Source organism: Podarcis erhardii (assembly GCF_964252035.2).
Source record: "Podarcis erhardii genome assembly, chromosome: 7".
In the NCBI taxonomy this organism is placed as follows: domain Eukaryota; kingdom Metazoa; phylum Chordata; class Lepidosauria; order Squamata; family Lacertidae; genus Podarcis; species Podarcis erhardii.
Genome location: NC_138511.1, coordinates 85,490,312 through 85,502,970, shown reverse-complemented (window position 1 = coordinate 85,502,970; position 12,659 = coordinate 85,490,312).

Genomic DNA, 12,659 nt, shown 5'->3' with positions numbered 1-12,659 from the left:
ACAGGGAACCAGGCAGAGGGCCTTCTCGGTAGTGGCGCCCGCCCTGTGGAACACCCTCCCATCAGATGTCAAAGCGATAAACATCTACCTGACATTCAGAAGACATCTGAAAGCAGCCCTGTTCAGGGAAGTTTTTAATATGTGTATCTTTCATCTTTGTTGGAAGCCGCCCAGAGTGGCTGGGGAGACCCAGCCAGATGGGCGGGGTACAAATAATAAATTATTATTATTATTATTATAAAAGGAGGGTAAGGAGATAGCAAAGGAAGCTGAATGAATTCTTTGCCTCTCTCTTCACCACCAAAGATACAGGCAGATCCCAATACCTACACCTAACCTTTGCAGGAGGCGGGTCTAAGTAACTGGGGCAGATAGTTGTGATGAGAAATGATTCTCTAAGCCTAGTAGGCAACATGGAAATATAGAAATAGAAATACTTTATTGTCACTGTACCACTTGTTTGGATGGTTGGATAGTGCTGTCGAAGCTACCAGCATGAGTTTAACCAAGCTGCGTGAGGTGGTGGAAGACAGCAGTGTCTGGCGTGCTCTGGTCCAGGGGGTCACGAAGAGCCGGACACGACTAAACAACAACAACCGCTTGTTTACAGTAAGATTAATCACTGTGTCCAGATAGCATCCACCCGAGAGTTATGAAAGAACTCAAATGTGAAATTGCTGATCTTCTGTCTAAAGTATATAACTTGTCTCCTCCATTCTTACCAATGTAACACTAGTTGTAACACTAGTAACTAATGTAACACTAGTTGTTGTTTTTAAAGGATGCAGGGGGAATGCTGTTAGCATACACTCTGCCCCAAGAAAACTGGTGGAAAGTGTTAAAGATAAAATAGCCAAACATAGAGAACAAGCCTCGCTCAAGCAGAGCCAGCATGCTTCTGCAAGGGAAAATCTTGTCTCGCAAATCTATTGGTGTTCATTGACAGTGTCAACAAATATATGGGTATAGATTGGTTAACACAGTGTACTTGGACATTCAAAAGCATTTTGACAAAGTACCTTATCAAAGACCCCTGAGTAAGCTTAGCGGTCAAGGAATAAGAGGAGATGTCCTTTTATGCATCAGGAATTGGCTAAGTTGCAGGAAGTAGAGTAGGAACAAATAGACAATGGGGAGAAGTAGAAAGGATCAGTATTGGTACTTGTGCTATTTAACTTCTTCATAAATGATCTAAAGGAGTGAGCAGTTAGGTGGCCAAGTTTGCAAATTATATTAAATGGTTCTGGGTCATTAAAGCAAAAGAGATTGTAAAGAGCTTCAGGAGGACCTCCCAAAGCTGAGTGAATGGGCGGTAAAATGGCAAGTGCAATTCGAGGTAAACAAGTGTAAAGTGATAAAATACCGGAGCACAAAATATTAATTTCATATGCTCATGGGGTCTGAATTGGCAGTGACCACAAATTAAAATTTGGGGTTCAAGTAGGCAGCTTGATAGAGGCACTGATCCAGTGTGTGGCAGCTGAGGCAATTTCCATGCTACGGGTCATTAAGAAAATGAATTGAAAATAAAATGGTTGATAGAATGTCGTTACAAACTTCCATGGTGCAACTGCGTTTGGAATACTGTGTGTGTTTCTGGTCACCTCGCCTCAAGCAGGATATTGAAGAGTTGGAAATGGTTCAGAAAACGGCAAGAGAAAGTTTGCAGCGTTGAGGGCTTTTTAGTTAAGACAAAAGGTGAGTTAGAGTGGACAGGATAGAAGTTGAAGAGTGGACAGGATAGAAGCATTTCCCATTCATAACTCTGCAACTGATTGACCTCCGATGAGACTGAACGTTGGAAAATTCAGAACAGATAAAACAATTTCTTCTCTGTACGCATAGCAGGAACTATGTAACTCATTCCCTCATGAGACAATGATGGCCACCAACTTGGATAGCTTCAAAAGAGGATTCAGCAAATTTGTGGAGGAGAGGGCTATAACTTGTCTGGTAGCTTTGATGGCTTTGCTGTGCCTCCACGGCTGGGTGTAATAATGCTTCCAAACAAGACTTGCTGGAAGCCAGAAGAGGGGAGAGTTGCTCTTGTTCTCCGATCCTGCCTTTGAGGGTTTTCTACAGGCAACTGGTTGGCCATACTGAGAACAGAATACTGGACTAGATGGCCATTGGCCTGATCCTGCAGTCATTTGTGTGCGCCTGTGTGTGTCTGCATACGCTTAGCTGCAGATGAGCCAGTCCAATTTGCATTTCAGTGCAACATTGTCTGCAAGACCTAGCTAGAGCTGTGCTGGCTGCGGACGATGGGATCTGGAAGTCTCTTTAACATCTGGAGCACACCAAGTTGGGGGCAGCTGCCCAAGAGAGTTGATCTACGGCCTGCGCTCTTACATTCTACACTAGCTGCCAAAACCCTGCCCCACTGGCCACCCAGTTCCTCTTGCATGCAATATTTATTTTCAGTATTTATAGGCTGCCCTAGAACACAAGTCCTCTTGGTGGTTGTCAACAAGAAGAGAAATTAAAATCCGGGAACAGTCAGAGCAGCCCAGAAACACAGGATAGAAACACTTAAATCTGCAGCTGTTAAAAGTATAGCGTGCACTTGGGGGGGGGCGGTTTCTAATGCTTGTGGTTTTTGCAAGTTGCAAGAGTGGAAGATGACACCCTCTGCTGTGGAACATGGCAAAGACCTCTCTTAAAGTTGAGGAGTTCTCAGAAATACGGGTATTTGGTTACAGCTGCTCGACCGACGCCAACTTTTTTGCTCATAGGGGGTCAGCCATGAGCTGCTTCGAGGCAGAATCCCAGCCGACCTGGATCAATAATAATAATAATAATAATAATAATATAATTAATTATTTATACCCCGCCCATCTGGCTGGGCTTTCCCAGCCACTCTGGGCGGCTTCCAGCAATATATTAAAATACTGTAATACATCAAACATTAAAGCTTCCCTAAACAGGGCTGCCTTCAGATGTCTTCTAAAAGTCTGGTAGTTGTTCTCTTTGACATCTGGTGGTAGGACGTTCCACAGGGCGGGTGCCACTCCTGAGAAGGCCCTCTGCCTGGTTCCCTGTAACTTGGCTTCTTGCAGTGAGGGAACCGCCAAAAGGCCCTCAGTGCTGGACCTCAGTGTCCAGGCAGAACGATGGGGGTGGAGACGCTCCTTCAGATATACTGGACCGAGGCCATTTAGGGCTTCAAAGGTCAGCACCAACATTGGAGCCAGTGTAAGTCTTTCAAGACCGGTGTTATGTGGTCTCGGCGGCCGCTCCCAGTCACCAGTCTGGCTGTCACATTCTGGATTAGTTGTAGTTTCCATGTCACCTTCAAAGGTAGCCCCACGAAGAGCGCATTGCAGTAGTCCAAGTGGGAGATAACCAGAGCATGCACCACTCTGGTGAGACAGTCCGAGGGCAGATAGGGTCTCAGCCTGCGTACCAGATGGAGCTGGTAAACAGCTGCCCTGGACACAGAATTGACCTGTGCCTCCATGGACATCTGTGAGTCCAAAATGACTCCTAGGCTGCACACCTGGTCCTTCAAGGGCACAGTTACCCCATTCAGAACCAGGGAGTCCCCCACACCCACCCCCGCCCACCCCCTGTCCCCCCAAAACAGTACTTCTGTCTTGTCAGGATTCAACCTCAATCTGTTAGCCGCCATCCATCCTCCAACCACCTCCAGACACTCACACAGGACCTTCACCGCCTTCACTAGTTCTGATTTGAAAGAGAGGTGCATCCATTCATTGCACTTAAACCCCACTTATGTGCTAGTCCGGGGGGGGGGGGGTTTACCGTGCGGCGTGGTCCGTGTCCGGTCCAAGGCTGAAGCGGGGTCCAAGGCTTGTCGGGTGAGGTCAGGAACTCTGGCAGAAAGCAGGACAGGGTGCCGGCAGGAATAGGTAACCAACGATGCTGCTCCTGCAACCTGGGACTGGGCGGGCTGACCTTTATCTCCTCTGAGGCATAGGGCAGCCCCGGTCCACAGGTGACTCGCCTCTCCTTGCCTGGAAGCGAGCTCTCCGCCTTTCTGCCCTGAGCCTCTGCAGCTCAGGAGAGGCTGGAGGGTTACTGGACCCAGAGGCAACCCCACCTTCCCCTGACAGGGCTGGGAGAGGAGCACCTGCAGGCAATGGGTCATCACCTCTGGAGGCAGAGCGGATTCAGCTGGTGCCTGCTCATGAGGATCTGGCACAGGTGAAGGCCCTTTAAGTTCAAGCCCCAACCCCGGCTAAGCTGGTTCTGGAGGCAGGGACTCCTGTGCAGGCTGGGGTTCCTCAGGTTCAGCCTCTGAATCTGATTCCCAGGCCATCACAACTTAGCTGGAGGTGTCCGAAAGCTGCTCTAACCACTTCACCATCCAGGTTCTCTTGGGATCAAGTTTACGCGTTCCTATACTTTTATTCACATACACACCCACCCTTGCTGGAGCCCTGTGTTCTGTTGCTAAGGTGGATTCGTCTCCCAACTGGAATGGGTGCTGAGATGCAATGGGAAGCCGTCTCTTGAGAGAAGTTAAGATGATGCCATCTCAAAGATGCAACGGATTGACTTGCCTTGGAAGATGCTCTTTGGAAGGAGGTGGGGTCAGACCAGTGACTCTCAAAGCCTCCTTTGATGGTACCCTCTTGTGAGAGCCCCTGAGGTTCTTTCAGCACACTTCTCAGTTGTATCCTTGGCAAGCCTAAGTCAGGGCGATGTCTTTGCTGCTCCCCCTTTTTAGTGGTTTGGTGTTTTCAAACATGGGGCCCTCTAGATCAGCGTTCCTCAAACTTGGGTTTCCAAATGTTGTTGGACTACAGTTCCCATCATCCCTGGCCATTGGCTAAGCTGGCCGGGGATGATGGGAGTTGTAGTCCAGCCAAAGCTGGGGACTGAAGGTTGAAGGGCTTTGCTCTGGATTCTGATTCCCATCAGCCCCAGGCTATATGGCCAATAGTCAGGGATGATGGGATCTGTCTTGCACTCAAAACACATGTTTTGAAAATGAGTATTGCAGTATTTAGAGATGGTTTCATTATGCAAACATCAAACTGGTGTAGGATAAAGCACAAGCAAACATTGGTAAGAATAGGATATGATAAATATAAATTCAACAGCGTCTAATAAATGATAACCTGTGGCTAGGTTCCTAGCCCTGAATTGTTTGGATCTAAAAATAAAAATAAAAATTTGGGTTCATCTCTCCTTCCTAAAGGTGATGGTTGCCTCTTTCACTTTTTCCTCCTACAGGACCAAGCATTTGCCAGCTCTGATCGTCCTCCTGAGATTCTAAATAGGTTATAGAGGTTGATGGGGAAAGCTGACTTTTTTCTTCTTCTTCAAAATAGCCATGGGCATCTCTGAAATCTCTGGCGTTTGCAGTTTGAAACAATGGGAGGGCAGATTTGGGAGCTCACTTGAAGACAAGCGGAACTGACTGCTGGCTGTGAAGTTGACGGGAGACAAAGCGTATCTGAATCTGCAACGTCTCCTTGAGCACAGCAGAGGGAGCCAGCCGCCATGGGAAGATGGCTTCTTGAACAGGCTTTCCTACTTGGGAACTGTCTAAGCCCTGTCCTCTTTCCAGCTAGGTCTCGCCTGCCTAATCTCATTTGTTAGGTACCTGCTAAGTGCAGACTATGTTCATTACATGGCTGCAGCTGCAGCTTCCATGCTTTCCCACCCAACCCTTTGCTTCTCCTGCCTTCTTAAGAGTAAGCCAAAGCCTTCAGGCCAGCCAGGACCTCATTCATAGCTTCTGGACTCTGTGACCATTTTACACACAATTTAAAAATCTGCTATGGCAACTCAATATCTTGCATGTAAGGGGGAACTTCAAAAATTAAGTATGACTAAACTGGGGTTGCTAACCTCTGCACCTCAAAAGCTTGGACCCTAACTTCCAAATAGCACCAGCCACTAGGCAATGGGACACGGGTGGCGCTGTGGGTTAAACCACAGAGCCTAGGACTTGCTGATCAGAAGGTCGGCGGTTCGAATCCCCCCGAGGGGTGAGCTCCTGTTGCTCGGTCCCAGCTCCTGCCAACCTAGCAGTTCAAAAGCACGCCAGTGCAAGTAGATAAATAGGTACCGCTCCAGTGGGAAGGTAAACGGCGTTTCCGTGCGCTGCTCTGGTTTACCAGAAGTGGCTTAGTCATGCTGGCCACATGACCTGGAAGCTGTACGCTGGCTCCCTCGGCCAATAAAGCGAGATGAGCGCCGCAACCCCAGAGTCGGCCATGACTGGACCTAATGATCAGGGGTCCCGTTACCTTTAAGATGGCTTTAGAAGATGATCAGATAAATTCATGGAGAAGAATTTGTGGCTACATACTATGGATCATGAATCATAGAGTTGAAATGGACCCCTGTGGTCATTTAGTACAACATCCCTGCAATGTCTCAACTAAAGCACCCCTGACAGATGGCCATCCGTTCTACTTTCAAAAAGCTCCTACTGTCAGAAAGTTCTTCCTGATGTTTGGTCGGAATCTCCTTTCTTGTAACTTGAAGCCATGGGTTCGAGTCCTACCCTCCGGAGCAAGAGAAAAGCTTGCTCCCTCATCCATGTGCCAGCCCTCCTCTCTCTCTCTCTCTCTCTCTCTCTCTCCATTTAAAAAATATATTAGCAATTTCAACATAACAAATTATCAAACCATATAATCGCATACATTATTTCCCCCATCCCCCCTCCACCAGAGACTTCAATAGCAAAGGATGATGGGAATTGTAGTCCCACAACCCCGGATAGCTACAGGTCAGCCAGCCCAGATTGTGGCTGATGTTTGCTTTAGTAACCACCTTCTAAACCACCATCTCAAGGTGAATCTCTGGAGAGAATGGAGTGTGCCTCTGAGGGTGAAGTCAAACTACTGGAGAATCACAGCAGTTGCTAGCTGCAGAGACAAGTACGGTAACTGCACTGATTTTGCTGCATTAGCATCACCAAAGTGACCTCCCCGGGGCGCAAGCCTGAGCACTGTGTATGGGGGTCCTGGGCTGCCCAGATAACAAGACCTGCCCCTGTCTCGGCCTCACTGTTGCGGCAAATGAAAGAGCAAGACATTTGGCACCAGCTGGGCTGCAGGAGTTGGCAGAAGGAAGCATTCAAGGTGCCATCTAACTGCCTTAGGGACTCCATTCCAGACTTGTGTTGGGTTTACTCCTGAACCTTTTCTTCTAGCAAAGATAGCCCGCAAGGCAGCGGGTACAGTTTTTCCTTGAGTGTTAGGTACTGAGTTGAATAGGATCCAAAATGCAGCAGTCTGATTGGTCCTAGAACAATAGTATTCAGAATGCAGCAGTCTGATTGGTCCTAGAACAATGCAGCAGTATGATTGGTCCGCAGGAGCCACCCAATCCAGCTCCAGATGGAAGTGAATCCACAACCTGATTGGCCTACAGGAGAATTCCAGAATTAGCCAATCACGTGCAGCCCATTGTGTAAATAATGTATATAAAGCAGATACTTTGGGGAAACATTCATTCCTCCTCACCACTATGAGCTGAATAAAGAGCATGAAATCCACTCTCGACTCTGAGTATATTTCATTGAGGTTAACTCCTGAAGCCTTCTCATGAATGAGTATAGTTGCAAGGCAGCAGAACACACAAAATATGTTTTTTTCCCCAAGCACAAAAACCATACATTTAGAACAAAACTGAAAATCTACCAGGTGGACACTTGTGGTGGAGACCATTTATTCAGCTGAGAAAGCCTGAAATGGCTTCAACTGTTTCTGGAAAGTGCAGAAAGTGGGTCCCTGTCTTATTTTGACAGGGATGCTGTTCCACAGAACAGGAGCAACCACATTACAAGCCCTGCTCTGAGTGACTGCGAAGCAACATTCTGAGATCTTTGCAGGGGAGACCACAGCAATCTACTGGGTGTTAGAGTGTTGAACTAAGACGCACCCAGCCATGAGGCACACTGGGTGTCCTTGGGCCTCTCAGCCTAACCTTCCTCACAGGGTTGTTGTGGGGATTAAATGAGGAGGGGGAGAACCACGTGTGCCACTTTGAACTTCTTGGATGAGAAGGTGTGGTATGTTTTTGTTGTTTAGTCGTGTCCGACTTTCGTGCCCCCCTGGACCAGAGCACGCCAAGCACTCCTGTCTTCCACTGCCTCCCGCAGTTTGGTCAAACTCATGCTGGTAGCTTCGAGAACACTGTCCAACCATCTCGTCCTCTGTCCTCCCCTTCTCCTTGTGCCCTCCATCTTTCCCAACACCAGGGTCTTTTCCAGGGAGTCTTCTCTTCTCATGAGGTGGCCAAAGTCTTGGAGCCTCAGCTTCAGGATCTGTCCTTCCAGTGAGCACTCAGGGCTGATTTCCTTCAGAATGGAGAGGTTTGTTCTTCTTGCAGTCTCCTCCACCAGAATTCAAAAGCATCAATTCTTCAGCGATCAGCCTTCTTTATGGTCCAGTTCTCACTTCCATACATCACTACTGGGAAAACCATAGCTTTAACTATACGGATCTTTGTTGGCAAGGTGATGTCTGCTTTTAAAGATGCTGTCTAGGTTTGTCATTGCTTTTCTCCCAAGAAAGGTGTGGTATAAATGCAGCCAATCAATGGAAGAGAAGGCGGCCTTTCAAGTAACCTGTTCCTGAGCAGTATTGTGTCTTCTGTGTTAGCTCCAGCACCTTGAACTTTGTTCCATAGCTTCTGGTCGACATCAGACGTCCCCAGCTTGATGTCCCCCAGATGTTTTAAGACCACAGCTCCAACCTGTCCTGTGGCAGATGGGAGTTGTATTCCAGCTGCAGAGGAGGGCGACCAAGATGATCAAAGGTCTGGAAATCAAGCCGTATGAGGAACAGTTGAAGGAGCCATGTTTAACTTGGAAAAGAGGAGACTGAGAGGAGATCATCTTCAATTATCTCAAGGGCTGTCACATGGAAGATGGAGAGAGCTTGTTTTCTTCTGCTCCGGAGGCTAGGACTCGAACCAATGGATCTGAGTTACAGAAAAGGAGATTCTGATTCAACTTCAGGAAGAACTGTCTAATGGTAATGTGATAGGAATTTTGAGGTCTTAGATATATGGTAATGTTCATAACCGCACGTACATAGATCAGCACAGGGAGACCAACCTGAAGCCATTTTGATTCCTAAACTGAGCAAATGTTTTCTCTGCAAGGTCAAAGTGGAAAAGCCTCCCCATTGTCTTTTCCTTCACAAATCCTGTGTTAAGGGTATGTCTGTGTTTGAATAGGGTGTGAGCCTGTGATCTGGCCCAGGAACTAAGTATTTATCATTACAAAAGACTGGCCAGGCTCCCCAGGCAATCCAATCAAGTAACCTGCCAGACAGGAGATAAACAAGGACAGGAGAAAAACAACATTCAAATTTCTGTTTAGACCGCCTTTTTTGTGATGTAGGTATGATGTATCTGAGCGGTGGTCTTAGGTCACACCCCTTCTGTGATGTATGTATGATGTTTCTGGGGGTGGTCTTGATCTACAGGGTGGCAATTTCAAAAGTCTTTATAAGGCCTTGCACACAATTTTTCTGGGTCCCTCCTCTCTCCTGCAAGTGAGGGGAGCACCCTGTTGCAACAGATCAATAAAGATCAAGCCTACAGGCTGCTGTTTTGCTCCAAGTTATCCTGGTTGGTGTCTTTGTTTTTGTCCAAGGGAGCCCTTGGATTTTCCTGTTAACAGTAAAAGCTGTTCCAGAGTGGAATGGACTCCCTCGGGAGGTTGTGGATGGGCGCTCCTTGCTTGGAGGATTTTAAGCAGATGTTGGATGGCCATCTGTCATGGATGCTTTAGCTGAGATTCCTGTATTGCAGTGGGTTGGACTAGGTGACCGTTGGGGTCCCTTCCAGGTCTAAGATTCTATAGTTATCTGGAGGGTGTAAGGCTGGGGAAGCCTGATGTCGATAATTTGCTTCTGTCAGCTCCCTGGGAAGGAGGGAGGGATAAGTGCCAAGCGTGTAACATGCTGCCCTGCCTGGGTGCTGTGGTCTGTCTTTTGCTATCTCTGCGGGCTGTTCTGGAGGAAGTGGAAGAGCTGCTCCAAAAAGGGACAGCTGCAAAAACAAAGCAGAAATGGCTAAAGAAAGGTACGCATCTGACCTTAAGCAACCGCGGCCACCATCCTCTCCCTTACCCCCCCCCTGCATTGTAGCATGCTTGGATTTGTATATGCTAAGTGACTGTTTATATGTAGCTGTTTGTCCAGGCGGCAGCAAATTTAAGGCTTGCGGTCTTAGCCTGGGAGCAGCTGTATTCAGAGGAAGTCCTCACTCACTGTTTAATCAGAATGGTACAGCATGGAAACATCTGCGCTGACTTTGGTTGAGGGTGAATGCAGGAACTGAGCACTTCTCAGGTAGAGCTGCCGCAGAACTGGGTGCTAGGACACAGTGTAGCAGGAACCCCCCCCACCCCAATCATTCAGTTTGTACAAACCTCACACACACTCACACTCACACACGACATACGCTACGCTTCTGTTATAAATTCATAGAAAATCAACCATACATCGGTTTTGCACTGTTCCACTTTTATTTTACTCCATGAAGGAAGGACTACAAAATGGGGAAGGTTTGATACAGGCCAGCCATCATCCCTTCACCATCCCAGCACATCCACAGGAGCCCTGCCCAGTTGCTATGCCAACCCTGATGGTCGTAGACAGAAGACAATCAAGATCACAAAGAACTTCCATATGGGAGTGGATTCAGCATGGACTGAAACAAAGGACAATGATCAGATCTTCCCTCTGGGGACAGGAAACTGCCAACTCCCCTTTGTCTCCTGGAAGTGACTCATGGGGAGGGGGAGAGAAGGGAACCAGCCAGGTGACAGGACACTCAGGTTACCACCGCAACTCCTCCCTCAACCCCTCCTTTCTGTAATGTATGCATGATGTTTCTGGGGGTGGGCTTGACCTAGAGGAGGGGAATTTCAAAAGTTTTTATAAGGTCTTGCACACCATTTTTCTGGGTCTTTCCTCTCACCTGCAAGTGAGGGGAGCACCCTGTTGCAACAGTCAATAAAGGCCAAGCCTATAGGCTGCTGATTTGCTCCAATTTACTCTGGTTGGTGTCTTTACTTTTTGTCCAAGGGAGCCCTCGGACCGTCAAGATGTGTGCTTTTCCTGATTTTTGCAATGCAGTCCTCCAGCCAAGCAATGCATACAATGGAGGAAATCACTCATAAAAATGTGTATTAATGAAAATAATGCACTATTTTAGGAGAAGTTGCTTTGCAAAAAATGCATGTGCGTTCTGAGAAATCAGCATTAAAAGGCTGAGAAGTTTTCAGTAAAAAAACAAAAAGTCAACAAACTGATGTGAAAAAGTAGAGGACTGCACTTAAGATTTTGAAAACGAGAAATAGGGTGGGGGGAAGCTGAAATTGAGAGATTCATTCATTTTTACTCGGGACATGCCCTTCAATCTTGGAAACACAAGGGCTGGTCTAACTTAAGGGTGGGTAAGTGGTGACTCTGCTTCTCCCCCCACTACTCTAAAATGGGTTGAAAACTTGTGCTCCCCCAGACATTTTACCTTGAAAGTGGGCTGAAAGCATATTGGTAGCCAGTTCTTCTGGTATTGTATGGATCTTATATGATACTCTTTTTTTAAAAAAAAACTTTTTATTTCGCTTTTGCAATATTAGCCACGGCAAACAACGACATCGAAGGTTTGGCACGAGGAATGCATGATGAGTGAAAATAGCATTTAGCTGTGATCCCTGCATTGCAAGGAGTTGAACTAGTTTACCCTTGGGGTCCCTTCCAGCTCCACAGTTCTGTGATTCTCTAAATCCCATCATGCCTAACCATCCCAGTACGTTTCCGAGCACAATTCAAAGTGTTGGTGCTGACCTTGAAAGCCCTAAACGGCCTCAGTCCAGTATACCTGAAGGAGCGTCTCCACCCCCATCGTTCTGCCCGGAAACTGAGGTCCAGCGCCGAGGGCCTTCTGGCGGCTCACTCACTGCGAGTAGCCAAGTTACAGGGAACCAGGCAGAGGGCCTTCTCGGTAGTGGCACCCGCCCTGTGGAACACCCTCCCACCAGATGTCAAAGAGAACAACAACTACCAGACTTTTAGATGACATCTGAAGGCAGCCCTGTTTAGGGAAGCTTTTAATGTTTGATGTATTTTGGTATTTTAATATTTGGTTGGAAGCCGCTCAGAGTGGCTGGGGAAGTCCAGCCAGATGGGCGGGGTATAAATAATAAATTATTATTATTATTATTATTATCGGCTAGGATTGCTGAGGCTGATGGGAACTGGAGTCCAACAACATATAGAGGGCCACAGGTTCCTCTCTAAAAGGATTTGGGGGCGGGAGAGAGCTGAAATTTGTGGCCATCGCAAGCAGAAGTAACGCTTTGGCTACCAGAAGTGTGGGGGCCCTTGGAGAGAAAGGTTTGCCTGCCCCCACCCTACTGCTTGAAATAACATTGGAAAAGTCATTTCTCATCCATATGAGCACCTAACAAGTCTGTATCTGGCTGCTCAGGCTTCTAAGGAGCCAGATCCGTCAATAATGTTTCTCCTCTTCCACTTTTATGAATTCAGGGTGATTGATAGGTTGGGTGTGGGGTCTTCCTACCCGCTCCTTCCTCCTACCTGCATGCAAGGACAGTTGAGATCCATGGGGTGCTGATGCATTGACATTCCACCTTGGGATTGATGAGATGCAGGCGCTGCTGTTTATTCAAAGGCAGCCAGGTCAATGCCTTG